The following is a 15,097-nucleotide window of genomic DNA, read 5'->3' as shown; positions in this document are numbered from 1 at the left end:
AGAAAGATGCACACAAACTAGAAGCAGCACAAATGAGATTTTTAAGGCCATTATTAGGCTTTACAAGACTAGACCACCAAAGAAATTTAGATATCCGCAAGAAATTAAAAGTAGATAACATAGTAAATGACATAAAACGGCATCAGGAAAAATGGATCAGCCACATAGAAAGAATGAACCCAGACCGGATCCCAAAATTAGCCTTTAACTACAAACCTACAGGCAAGAGATGTTGGTCGACCAAGACAACAATGGCGAGATCAACACCACCTCCAAGAGCTACAATGGAACAGGTCTTAAAAGACCTAAGCCGGACCAAGTTCGCGATGATGATTACAGTAATGCCAGGGGTAGAGAATATAAATTAAACAAATCTGAGCTTTCGATCAGGTCAACTAATGACCACGAAATAGCAGTAACTGAGACATGGATCTGTTCTGAGATAGGGGATGAAGAATTTCATTATGACAAATACAGTACAATCAGCAAAGATTGGTTTGTTGAAAGGGAGGGGAGGGATCATGCTTTTTATCAAAAGGTATCTGAAAGCTACCAGACTGCTCATAACACTATATCAAACTGAGATGGATGTTGAGGTTGCACTGTGTGAAATGACCTAATGGTAAAGAAATGATAGTGGGGATATGTTATACATCAAACAATTCTGAAGAGTATGACAAATAATGTACGCAGATTGCCTCTTTATGAGCAAGTTAAACCTATCTCATAGCTTAGAAACTGTGGACCAACAGTAAGCCAAGCAGATACAGTTTTCTAAACCATCTAGTCTAGCAAACTGTATCTGTGAAACTGTGGTATTTCATGAACTCAATTAACCTGAACAACAATGTTGTTGGATAACAATTCATTATGGAAAGAATCTGATCCAAGATCCAACAAATGCATTTGTTGTAGTGAAGTTCTGCAAAAGAAAGATGACAAAATGGGTAACAAAAGAGGTTGAGGGTTGAATTCAGTAAAATAAAAAAGCATGGGTCAATTACAGGCTATTGCAAGAACACCAACTTATGAGTAATTGTGTATGTGTAACAAAACTAGTGATGGAGTGAAACAGGCAAGAGCTGAGTATGAGAAATCATTAACAAAGAGAAAGAAGAATGCAGACAAGGATTTCCACTCATATACGAGGGGATTTTGATAAGTTTCCGGCCTCAGAAAGAAAACATGGCACCAGTGGCGAATAAATGTCATTTCATTCAACATAGTTCCCTTCCAGGTTGATACACTTGATTCAACGTTCCTGCAGCAATTCTATTCCATGGTAATAGAAGTCTGTCTGCAAACCACCCCTCTACTGCTGATATAACGTCTCTTGTGTCCCTAAATGTAGTACCTTTGAGGTACATTTTGAGTTTGAGGAACAGATAATAGTCCGAGGGGGCAAGGTCTGGAGAATAAGGAGGATGTTCAATGATTTCATACTGCAAGTCATGAATTTTCTCCATTACAATTCTGGCCTTGTGGCAGGGAGCATTGTTTTGGAGGAAAAGGATGCATTTTGACAATTTCCCCACCTCTTTTCCTTCAAAGCAGCATGTAATTTGTCCAACATGACCACATAACGTTCAGCATTCAAGGTGGTGCCTTTTTCCAGGTATCCACCGAGTATTATCCCCTCACAATCCCAAAATATCACACCCATCACTTTCCTGGAGATTTCTGTCTCCGAAATTTTTTGGGTCATGGTGATCCACCATTGCAAAACTGCATGGATTGATTTTTGGTCTCAGGATCATACACGTACAATGGTGTTTCATCAACTGTCACTATTCGTTGAATAACATTGCTTGCACTGCTTGAAAAACGGTCCAAAAGTGCCTTCACAGTCCCTTCTTTTCCTCCTGTCATCAGCTATCAAGAGTTGGGAACCCACTTGGTAGACAGTTTTCTCATACACAATTCTTCATGCACGATGTAATGCAACCGCTCCAAACTGATGCCTAGGGTATCTGCTACATGTTGCAGACCCGTCCTCCTGTCTGCAAGGATCAGGTCGTGGACACTATCGACAATTTTCACAGTCACTACTGTCCTGGGTCTTCCTGGTCTTTCTTCATCTTCTGTGCTTGTTCTCCCCCTCCTGAAATCTGCCACCCATGATTTCACTGTGCTGTATGAAGGACACTCCTTGGCCATTGTTTGTTTCAATTCGTCATAAATTTCTTTGGCTCCCATTTTCTTGGAGAAGGGGTACTTGATGACGGCTCTCTTCTCAACTTTGGAAAAACTCCCACTTTGCGTCGCCATGGTCACTTCAGACCTATAAAAAAAAAATTACTACTATGGAAATGAATGAAATTTTGCACATGTTATGAGACATTAGGTAACAACATACTAAAAGGATTTTCATCTATTCATATTTTTTTCTTGTCAGGCCAGAAACTTATCAAAACCCCCTTGTATAAATACAAAAAAGGAAAAAGTGAAAACAGATAAGCCTCTTACTTGAATGATAAGGATGAATCATAAAAAGTCCAGCCAAAGTGGCATACAAGCTGAATGGGTACCTTTTGATGATATTTACAGCCGAAGGACCATCTCAATCACAGAGGAACAGAGAAAAGAAATCAATTATGGGAAAATAAGTGAAATAAATATCTCTGAAAAGATTATCATAAAAATAAAAAGCTACCGTTACTGAGGGAGGGAGGGGGATGCAAGATGGATACAAAAAACAACTTTGACATTATTTAACTAGACCTTAAGAAAACTTTTAATATAGTTTTGTATGAAAGGCTAGTATAAAACTGGAACAAACTGGAATTACTGGTGAGATCCTTTGGTGAATTGGAGTCTATCTAAAAGATAGGCAACTAATAAATTGTTGGGTTTTTAGGTGCATTAGCAATTTAAACCACATTGTGTCATTGTGTATTATACCTGTACAAGTGTGCAGTTTGAAAAACCCAATCACCTGAGATTGGCCAACTACAGCCTCAAATGGAGACTTCAGAACCCCCCCCCCCCCCCGTCATTAAGAGGAATCAAATCCAGAGCGCCCCAAATCAGCATAAAATGGTGAAAACTGTATACTATCAGAAGACATCTTAAATTGACAATTTGCAGGGTGAGCCAATGTAGAGTTGGAGTCCTTACTGAATTAGTGTGAGGCATCTCCTATTTCTAATCTTCCTTAATGGCACTGATAAGGGAGTACTGGAAAAGCTGTCAAGGTACGCTTGCAATCTGAAGGCAGAAAGGGTGGTCAAACACTCAATTAAACTAAAGACCAAGATGCCTCTAAATTAATTGAATTGGTTGCAGAATCAGTCTAAAAATGATAACTAAAGTTCAACACATTCCTCAGCATCACACTCCAGAGGTGGAGGGTATGCATCTTCTCATACTGAAAAAGGCTGCATGTGAATCCATCAACCTATTGGGAATTTTCCCAATCCACAAAGGCATTGCAAAAAAGAGAGAATGGGCAATTATTATTATTCATTTGGGGACTAATGATATTAAGCACACGAGATCTGACGATTTGTTAGACAAATATAGGACCATGCTGAAGAAATTCTGTGAGTTAGGTCAGAATGTCTGTGTCTGCAATTCTGCCCACACATGACAGGAGGGATTATATGCCGAAAGCCTTGTGGATTAACTCAAGACTTGAAGGACTCTGCTGCAGGGCTTTTGGGGGGAATTTTTATCAGCTTGGCCCGCACTTGTAGGTAGAAGGAATTTGCTTTATAAAGATGGGATACATTTAAACAAAGGTGGTGCAAGGGTTTTTGCCAGTATCATTAAGGATACCTCAAAGGTTCAGGGTAACTGCTAGTTTCGGTGAACAAGGGTAGTATAAATACATTTATCTGCAGTATTGGTCAAAGTAATGCTTGCACATATCTCAAGAGTTCTTGTTTGTTACCACAACAGATCATATTAGCAAGATGTTCTGAGTGCAGAAACGTTTCAAATGAGCGGGTAGCTAAAGCCAGGGAAGAAAGCTAAAATAACCTCAAGGGGTGTGTCAGGGTAGTTAACTATACAAAAACACTAAGTCTTAAATGTTTATATGGTAATATCAGAAGTGTCGTCAATAAAATGAGTGAATTTGAACTGCTGGTTAGGACAAGTAACGCTGACACAATAGGGCTTACAGAAACATGGTGCCACCAGGAGATAGGGGATGAGGTATCACATCATACAGATTCTATACTAGCATACGAAACATCTGAATCTGGGGTTCCCAGATTCAGATGTTTCGTATGCTAGTATAGAATCTGTATGATGTGAGATTGTTGGAAGCAAAAGTACAATGAGAGTGGGAGTAATCTACAAGCCAGGTGATTGTGAAGGTTATGATGACAGCCTCTACATGCAAATGGAATGACTTATTATGGGTGATTTTAATTTTCCTCTAATTGATTGGAGCAAATGGGAAGGAAACTTGATAGGGGGGGACAAAATTTTTAAACTAGATGATTGTTATTTGTATCAACATGTCAGGAAAAGTACTAGGGAAAAGAATGTTCTAGCTATCATCACCCATGAACCAGATGACATAATAGGGCTGACAGTACAGGAACCGATCACACACTTCTACGGTGGATGATGAAGAGAAAGAGGTAGCAGTAGTCAAAGGCAAAGGAATGGGTTATAACTTAAGGAAATTACGACGGCCTAAGGTGCTACATGGCCTCTATTAACTGAGTAGATATCGCAAAGAGAGCGAATACAATTGAATTATGGTATACCTTTAAAACATTAAACACAAAAGTCTTGAATGCATATATAAAATTTTAAAAATACTCCATGAGGAGGATTCCAAGTTGGATGAATAATGAAGTTGCCAGATTACTTGAGCAGTAAAAGACAGCATAGAAAAGTTAAAGGAATAAAAAGCACTGAAGCCTATATCAGCTACAAATTGATCTGTAATAGTGCCACAGAAAAGGCTTATGAGAAATTGCTGGCAAAGAATGGGGATAGGGAATTCTTCACATATATATAAATACAAAGAGGAGGACAAACTAGATCGGACCCTTATGTAATGGACATGAGATAATATTAGATACCCAACTGATATTGCAGATGAACTCAACAGTTATTTTGCATTGATATTTACAGAAGAAAAACCCTTTGTGTCAATGAGAAATTATGGGAGTGAAGCTGAAAAATATGTAATTAATGATATTGAAATTTCACACGATTATTTAATGAATAAAAACTTGAGCCTAGAGATGAGTAAGGTTCCTGGGGATTGATGGCATATAACCTACAATTTTAAGGGAGGCAGCAAGTGAGTGCATTGAACGATTAACGCTAATTATGAGAGAGTCACTGGACTCAGGAGAGATTCCATTGGACTGGAAAAGTGCCAACGTATTTCCAATACATAAGGACGGTTTTAAGAGTGTAGCGGGAAATTACTGACTGGTCAGTCTAACTTCAGTAGTAGGGAAAACCATGGAGACAATTATCAAGGGTGGAATTCAGGATCTTTTAGACAGAAATGAAATTCTGAAGGATACACAGCATGGTTTTGTAAAGGAAAAATCATGTTTAACAAATCTGGTTAGCTATTTTGACAGGATTGCTCTTGAGCTGGATTTAAGGAAAAATTTTGCCATTGTTTATTTAGATTTCAGCAAATCATTTGACTCAGTCCCACATGAGCAGTTACTTTATAAGATGGAAAAGGTTGGAATTGCAGAGAAAAATCCTCAGATGGATAGCAGGATGGCTTCAGTGCAGGAGGCAGAGGGTTGTGATAAATGGTTATTCCTCCGATTGGGTTAATGTAAGAAGTGGGGTTCCCCAAGGATCAGTACTGGGACCACTGTTGTTTTTGATTTTCTTAAATTATGTCAATAAAGGAATAGAGGGCTGGTTGTTTAATATGCAGATGATCTAAAGATTGGTAGAGTGGTTAATGATCACTGCCAAGCATAGCTTTTTAGAACCACCTAGATAGATTTCGGGGATGGTCAGAAAAGTGGCAGCTATGCTTTAATCCAGCAAGGTACATGATCTTACACCTGAAGAACAGTAACCCCAAAATAACTTATACACTTGGTGGAGTTGAAATAAAGTCAGTAGTGGAAGAAAGAGACTTGGGAGTTACTATACAGTCAGAAATTAAGTTCTCCGAGCATTGTAGACCAGTTGCAAGGAAGGCCCATGGTGTCCTATTGACGATTTATCGAACATTTGCTAATAGAGATAAGGACGTCATAATCTCATATACAAGACTAGTGTTAGATCACACTTGGAATACTGTGTTCAAGTATGGAGACTGCACCTAAAAACAGACATTGAGCTTCTTGAAAGTGTCTAAAGATAGGCAGCTTGCCTGGTGGGATTGGCAAAAGGGCATCCATATGAGGAGACTTACACAGTTTGGAAACTAGACAATTTAGAGGAGACTTGATTAAGATGGTTAAGGCTCTAAGCGGCAAAAGTAAAATGAATGAGGACAAAATATTTACATTTATAAATGACTCTAGAACTAGGGGCCATAAATTCAAGCTACGGCGGTAGAAATTTGGACTGGATTGCAGAAAGTTTATTTTAGCCAGTGAGTTATAAATTACTGGAATAATTTACCTACATGGGTGGTAGAGGCTCACAATTTGGGGAAATTCCAAGGTCAGCTGGATAGTTACCTACAGGAAGGAAGCACATAGGTTTTCTATTTCCTTTTCTTTTATTAATTATTTATTTATTGTTATTATTATTTTACTCTTTTTTTTCTTTGGCTGGTGCAGCATAAGCCTTAGGCTTATGCTGCACCATATGGCCATTACTAATAACAGACTGATGAGTAAGGTCATGGAGTCTATCATTAAGGACACGATATAGAAACCATCTTGAAAGGTTGTTGTTATTTGGTTTTTAGGAGCATTAGCAACTAAGGCCATATTGCTCCGGGGATATGTGGTGGTCATTCCTTGACCTTTCCACATCCTCCGTATTTGGTGGGCACGGGCTCGAACCCCAGTCTGATCAAGGAGCGTGTGCTATGAACTGCTGCTCCTGCCCACCTGGCTACGGAGGCGCCCATCTTGAAAGGAATGTTATCCTTAATCAGGGCTGCACTCTGGCGTGGGTAACACTGGTAATCCAGAGTCCCTAAGTGTTCATCATCATCAGCCATTTTCAATCCACTGCAGGATGAAGGCCTCTCCAGCAACTTTCCAGTTCCTTCTGTTTTGAGCACTGGCCATCCATTTACTACTCAAAAACTCATGAATTTCATCTATCCATCTCCGCCTTTGTCTTCCAGGTTTTCTTCTAGCTCCTCTTGGGTACCATTCTGTTATTTTCTTAGTCCATCTGTCGTCATGTCTTCGAGCTATGTGTCCTGCCCAAGACCATTTTAGTTCTTTTGTTTTGATAAGAATGTCCTTTACTTGAGTTTGCTGCCTAATCCATCTGTTTCTCTTCTTATCTGTCTTCTTCTTCTTAGTCTGATTCCCAATATAATTCGTTCCATTCTTCACTTCCATAAGTCATGGTGGGGAGTATACATTGATTCATTATTTTACGTTTCAGACAGACTGAGATATTGCTCTTCAGTATGTGACTATATTTCCTGAATGCTATCCATCCAAAATTTATTCTTCTCTTGACTTCCAGCCATTTATCATTATTACAGCTAATAACTTGTCCCAGATAAGTATATGACTCCACCTTTTCAATTACTGCTCCTTCAATCATTATTTCCCTTTCCGTGGCATACTTGTTCATCATTACTTTTGTTTTAGCCATATTCATCTTTAGTCCAAAATCCTTACTAACTGTGCATAACTGATTAAGATTTTCCTCTAATTCTTTGGGATCGTGGCTTATGACCACAATGTCATCTGCAAATCGTAAATGGTTTAGGTACTCTCCGTTCACATTGACTCCTTTCTGCGACCAGTCTAATCTTCTGAAAGCTTCCTCAAGGGCAGCAGTAAACAGCTTTGGAGATATTGTGTCTCCTTGTCGAACTCCTTTCTTGATTTTAAATTTGCTACTGTCTTTGTCTAGTCTAATAAAGGATGTAGCACTCTCATATATTTTCTTCAAAATCATAATATATGGAGTATCTATGCCTTGTCTTTCCAGTGCCCGAAACATTGCCTTATGCTGTATGGAGTCAAATGCCTTTTCATAATCCACAAATGCCAGGCATAATGGTGTTTTATATTCATTTGCTTTCTCCATTAGCTGTGATATTACGTGAAGGTGATCCATAGTTGAGAATCCTGTCCTAAAGCCAGCTTGCTCTTTCGGTTGATTCTCATCAAGTATTCTTTCTAATCTGTTAGTAATGACCCTTGTGAACAACTTGTAGATATGGGATAACAAGCTTATTGGTCTATAATTTCCAATTTCTGATTTATCTCCTTTCTTATGCAGCAAAACTATGATTGCATTATTCCACTGCTTAGGCATCACCTTTTCTAATGCACTTTGTGAGGAGCCTTGCCAGTTTTTGTGTTATGTCTCTTCCTCCCAATTTTAACAACTCTACAGTAACTTCATCTTCCCCCGGGGCTTTCCGATTCTTCATTTTCTTCAATGCATGTTCTACCTCATCAGGAAGAATATCGGGTATGTTGTATGTGTTGCTAATTTGCAATCCATCTTCCCCACTGCTGGTATCATTCCCTCGCTCCTTGTATAATTCTCTATAGTAGTCTTCTGCTATTTGAATTATGCCTTCTCTGCTGTTTATAAGTACACCATCGCTATTCTTCAGTTTCAGTATCATTTGTCTTTCTGTATTACTGCTCATGGCTGCTGATTTAAATCCTTTGTTTTCCCTTAATGCTTGTTCTACTTTTCTTGTGTTAAATCTTCTTATGTCCTCTCTGAGTCTCTTTCTAATGGCTTTGCATAACTCAGTATACTCAATTTTCTCCCTGTCACTGTTTTTCTTGCTCTTCATTTGTCGTCTTTGGTTCATCAAGGCAAGTGTTTCTTGACTAATTTTTTCTTCTTTGGATTTCTGTTTCCCTATAGGTTTCTTGGGCTTTATCACTTTCAGAAAGTTGTAATATTCCTCGTCGATATCTTGGTCCTGAGCAGTCTGCAGAAGCTCAAACTTGTTCTTAAGTTCCAGTACATACTGCTTTTTCTCCTCCTCTGTTATTTCAAAGACCTTTGTATTATTTACTCGAGTCAGTTTTTTCCTTTCCTTTCCTACATCTATATCAAGTGTACATCTTACCATTCTGTGATCACTTCCAACATTTACCTTATTCAGGACGGTAACATCATTCACAATATATCTTCTGTTAGTGAGGATGAAGTCGATTTCATTAGTTGTTAATCCATTTGGACTCTTCCATGTCCACTTTCTGTTCACCCTTTTCTTGAAAAAAGTGTTCATTACTGACATTCCTTGAGATTCTGCAAATTCCACAAGTCTTTCACCTCTTTTATTTCTTTCACCAATTCCAAAATTTCCTATAGTTCCTCTTTCTGCGCTGTTTTGCCTTTTTCCAACCTTAGCATTGAAGTCTCCCATAATAATAGTGTAGTGGGTTTTCTGCTCATCTAGAAGACTCTCAATTTCAGTGTACATTTCTTCAACCTCTTCATCATCATGGCTCGATGTTGGTGCATAAATCATTATAATCTTTAGCTTGTACCTCTTAGAAATCTTGAGTATTAGTCTTGACACCCTTGGTGATGTACTTTTGAATTCCAAAATGTTGTTTTTAAAATCTTTATGGACCAGAAACCCAACTCCACCTTCACTCCTTTCACTGTTTCCATTGGTGTACAGCAGATTTCCACTTGATAAACTTATAAGTGATTCATTTCTTCTTCTTGTTTCAGCCAAACCGATGATATTCCAATTCACATTTTCTAATTCCTTTTCCAGCTCTAATATCCTGTCTTCACCGATGAGTGATCGTACGTTATAACAGGCCAAGTTCAATTTCCGTGCATGGCAGCCTGGTCATACCCAGAGATTCTTAGCACCCTCTGCTTCCACTCTGATCCTCTCGCTGCCGTAAGAGGGAGAGTGAAAGCTGCTGGGGACTGAGGGCCATTTGTATTGTTGTGCTCTCATTGCTGGAGGGTTTGGTCTTTTCCTCTTCACGCTGACCAGGCGTCTTGAAGAGAACCACTCTACACGTTCGTTGCCACCTAAGTGACGTAACAGGGCTTACCATCGAGAAGGTGTGCATGAGTGGATTTTAGGGAGGCAGGCCAACCGGCCTTCTCCTAAATCTTCTGTAATAGAGAGATATTGGATCCATCAGTGTTTTAGGCTGAGTGTCTGATAACACACAGGATACCTGTTCCCCTCTAAGTCCCCCCTAAGTGTTAGGGAAACAATTCTCCGGCTTATATAATTTGAACAAATTCCAATAAATGAATGAACTTTTGCTTCTTTAAATAGGCAGTCTAAGTTCAAGCTACGATGTAACTATTTTCATTTTAATCGTGGTCCTTGATAAAATTCGCAAGAACAAATGTAATGCAATAAAACAAAGTGATAGCAATACTTTCAGGGATAACTTTTATAAAAGAGAAGAATTTCTGGACATGGCACAGGTCAGCATATCTTAAACCCACCATACCCTTTTATGATTATTTTATTTTTGCTACAGTGAAGACCAACAATGAGCACGTATAGTACCTTTTTCAACTAGTAAATGTTCTTGGGAACATCTCTGTTGGTTTACAATAAACATCCTTCTAATGGCAAAATGTTTTCTTATCACATTTTTTTTTTTTTTTTATTTTAATGTAATTGGATAGATTCCATCAGTTCCTGTGCCTTATTTACTTTTAGCTTCAACAATTTCTTTTCCTTTCAGTTATCATAAAATTAAATCCAATCCACAGTCACAATTACATATATATCTGGTATTTCTTACCATTTCCCTTAAAACTTATTCATGTATGAACAGAGATCCAAAATACTTGTTTAGTTCATCAGCGACCTTCACAGGGTAAGCAAATAGCATAGCCCTTGCTTACCCTGTGGAGGTCACTTTCCATTTGTATCCAGTGGGCCAATGTGGGTTATCCCTTTCCTTCTAACAAGAAAAGAATTCTTTGCTTGTTAAATTAAATTGAGCATACTCAATTCCCACCCCCACATCACTACCTCTGTCCCTTCTGTAAACATTGTAGCCACTGTTCAATTCCTCTCCAAATCTATTATATCCATGTATAGAACACAAAAAAAAAAAAAAAAAAACCTAACTAACATGAAATAATGAAACCTCAACATATGCACAGTATGATGTCCTGTTCTGGCATGTATAAATTAACATAGACATAACTAATTTTAAACAATAAAACTGTGACATATCCATTGTAATAAATCATTGAAAAACAATTTGTCCCATTCCTCCAATGGTAAGGATTTCAATTTTTACTAACTATTTGGTAAAAACTGATATTCTTATCATAAGAATATCAACTTTTAAAAAATAGTTGGTTAAAATTGATATTCTTACTAATGTGCCAGATCATATCAGTGAACATTTTTATAACCAAATTTTGTCCAATCAATTTACTGCACATTTTGCTTATGGATTATCCTGGCCACTACAATCTCCAGATTGTAACTTCCAGTAGTTTTCTAAAGTTTCTATCTAAATATCTGTCTCTATCTAAAGTTTCTATCTGGGAGATTTCTAAAGATGCTGTTTGCAGAAACACTCCACACATTTATGAAATGAAACTTAAAATTTTAAAGGATGTGAAATAGCAACAATGAAGAAACGGTACATTTCCAAAGACAACTAGACAGCATATTTGTGTGTCAATGGTGCACATGTTGAAAGTGTTGCTACATACTTCCACTCTGCCAAAAGTAAGTTGTGCAATCTTTTAAATTAATTAAACCATACCATATCATATTCATAAAAATTTAAATACATATTTAAACAAATGAGCTGAAATAAAACTAAGTGAAATCATTAAATTACTTATTAATTAAATAAATTTTAATACTTATTTTTCAAATAAATTTTTATAAAACTGATTAAATCTATAAAATTATCTTCAAAAGAGAAAAGAGATAGAAAAATTCACATTTAAAAAATACAATGCAAAGTACCTAAGTAATCTATTGTATCAATATTATTACCTAGTTGCAGTGTGGGGGGGGGGGGAAGGATGTAATTGTTATTTATTTTACCCTCTTTGTTATTTTTGTATTATATTTATTTTCCCCCTAATTCTCCCCCTTCCACATTAACACCTGACTTGTTAATCTCTCAGAAGATTCTAGATTTGGGGGGGGGGTTTCCAGTGGTTATATTCCTCACCCGGACTCTATTACAACTCATATGCATTACATATGAGTATAATAATAGTTACAACTCATATGCATTACATACAATTTGTTTATTAAGAATATTTACATGAAATAAATTGGTGAATAATTAAGTACATATAACAGTTGATAATATTATCTTCACCGTACAAATATAAAATGTTTGGCTAGGTTAAGCTATACTCTTTTACATTGTCCTTCACTACATCACATGGATAATAATACTTCCATAATTTACTTAATACGAATATTCTCTAAGTAAATCACACTTAGAGAATATTTGTATTAAGTGATAAATCTCTCTTATTTAGATTTTTATCTTAATACATTTGCATTCATCCTTTAAATCAATATACATCATCTCATTGCCTAAGTTATGCTAACAACTTTACTTCTGACTTGTCGTTTTACCACATTTTAGAGATCACATATATATTTATATAACATTCTCTATATAATCTCCCTTAATTACTCCTCTCCAAAACTGTTATCTTACTTTCTGTTAATCAGGGTATTTTACTACCTCTATGAAACCCCTTCCCTTATCATAATTACTCATTTTTATGCACATGTCTCTTATTATATATAAATCTGTTACAATTTGCTCTTTCTGTATTTGTTATCCTCTCTCTAGAGTTTTTTTTAAATACATGGGAATACTAATCAGACACTTACTGCTAATAATGGACATGATCCCTCCGCTGGGGCTTTCCTTTCTTTATTGGGGCTGCTGTTCTCGTCTGAATAGGGCATCATCTACATCTTCTAGGAATTTATCATATGGTCCTTGATACTGCTACTCGGTTTCGGTCTGCAACTTTACCTTCACGGCTCTCTTTATCTGCACACTGGCCAATGTCACTGCCTTCTGATGACGGACTAGGCTTTATTTCTCCTTAGACTTCACTTATTTGCCCAAGGCTCTATTTCTCCTTTTGACGCACTTGTCCGCATACTGCTCTACTGTCGCTTCCATCACTAGCCTTATAAAACAACTACTTAACCGTTCACTCCTATTCTTAAAACTTATCTAACCTTTCACAACTAACTACTCCATCTTAACGGCGCCTCCGTAGCCAGGTGGGAAGGAGCAGCAGTGCATAGCACACGCTTCTTGATTGGACCGGGGTTCGAGCCCGTCACCACCAAATACGGAGGATGCGGAAAGGTCAGGGAATGACCACCGCATATCCCGGAGCAATATGGCCTTAGTTGCTAATGCTCCTAAAAACCAAACGACAAACTCCATCTTAAAACTTTGCCAAACTTTCTTAACTCTAACAGACAGACCTAAACTTTATCAGAACCTACTCTTCAGGAACCACCTCTTTAGGGACCATCCTCATAACAAACACTGGAACAACCTCTCAGGAACCTTCGCTCTCAGGAAACTTTCGGGAACACACCCTATCAGGAAAACTTTCGGGAACCCCTAATCTCGCCTCACATCCCCTTTTGTATCTCCACTACCTCTCATTTCTAACCAATCATTCGCTACTTCGCCCCTCTCATCTCCTATCTCATTTGCTCATTTCATTCCAATTGTCCTTTGTTGCCTGAACTTCCGACATCCAGAATTTTTGCGATCCTTCTAGAAGGATGGCCGGAAGTTCCGGGTCTTCTTGTGACCTCACATGCCCTTAATCCCCCATGAAATTTTTAAGTACTTACTCCCATTTTTGAATATCCTCCACTATCGTGTGCTGTCTCTTTCCCCAAATGCGTTTCATAGCAGTCTATTGTTTGATTAAGGGTGGGGTTCTGCCTTCACTCAGAATACTTTCACTATGAATTTTTTCCAGATCAGTGAATGCATTGTTCCGCGGGTTCGAAACCGTTTTCCACCCGTTGCTATTTCAATCAAAGACTTACTTAAAGATTACTTACTTAACAAGAGATATAATTAAGGCTGGGAGTGTCTGAACTACAATTTTCAGTCTATTGTTTTCTAAAAACCCGGTATTTTTTGCTGAAGGCTAACTGTTTAAAAATACAAATAATTTCCAATACTTAACAAAGCCACTATTAATAATATTTGTAGGGATGGGTCCTTACAGCAGAGCACATTTCAAATCAACCAAAAGTTGTTCATTTATTTATCAAATAATAATAAAAAGGATAGGAGCTATTTACCAAGATTAATCAATTTGACATTATTCAGGTGATCCTTGACAGTAATATCGTTTAACCAGTGGTGAGCTGTGAATATTTTAACAATGGGCTCGCAGTTTTTCCAACTTTCTACCGAGTAAATTTGATCAGTCATGGAAATGACGTCATCCGCGGCTTCCACTAGAGGCGCTTCACACGCTCGCACTACTAGTAGTGTGATTAGAGCATGTGACGATTTTTCGTGACCGGTATGATATCTCAAGTCAGGGGCGGATTTAGGGGGGGTGGACAGGTGCGACTTATTATCCCCTTAACCATGCGTATAAGTGAATGTGTAAAACGTTCCTAGAGCTATATATTAAAAAAAAAAAAAAAAAAACCTAGTCATCATGCTTCACCATGTACGACAGTGTTTGGAGTTTTAACTTTTTAGAATTTTTGAATACTATGACGTCGCAATCATGCTTCCTGAAGTTACTACTGCAGTAAGTATGATTGCAACAATACAAATATTTGTCAACAATTTATTTTTTCGTCTCGCATTTTTGTTATATTCCATTGTTAGGTGCCCCTAACAGCTGCATATGTCGCTTCAACTACAAGATCGGTACATCAATTGGTGCTATTTTACAGAGCTATTCAGATACGTTGCACTCGCAAGTATATATATATATACATCTCTTACTTTAGTTATCATAAATCCATTGTATCTTGTCTTCC

The 15,097-nt window shown here is 37.6% G+C and overlaps 1 protein-coding gene across 2 annotated transcripts in view; it reads right to left on the bottom strand.

The window, feature by feature from the left end:
• LOC150083328 (HAUS augmin-like complex subunit 1) overlaps positions 1–15,097 on the bottom strand; it is a 188,490-nt gene that overhangs the window by 101,457 nt on the left and 71,936 nt on the right. The window lies entirely within an intron of this gene.

The sequence above is a fragment of the Mastigoproctus giganteus genome, chromosome 7 (genome assembly GCF_048544385.1).
Source record: "Mastigoproctus giganteus isolate SK-2022 chromosome 7, ASM4854438v1, whole genome shotgun sequence".
NCBI lineage: Eukaryota > Metazoa > Arthropoda > Arachnida > Uropygi > Thelyphonidae > Mastigoproctus > Mastigoproctus giganteus.
This window is presented reverse-complemented; position numbering and strand designations above follow the sequence as displayed.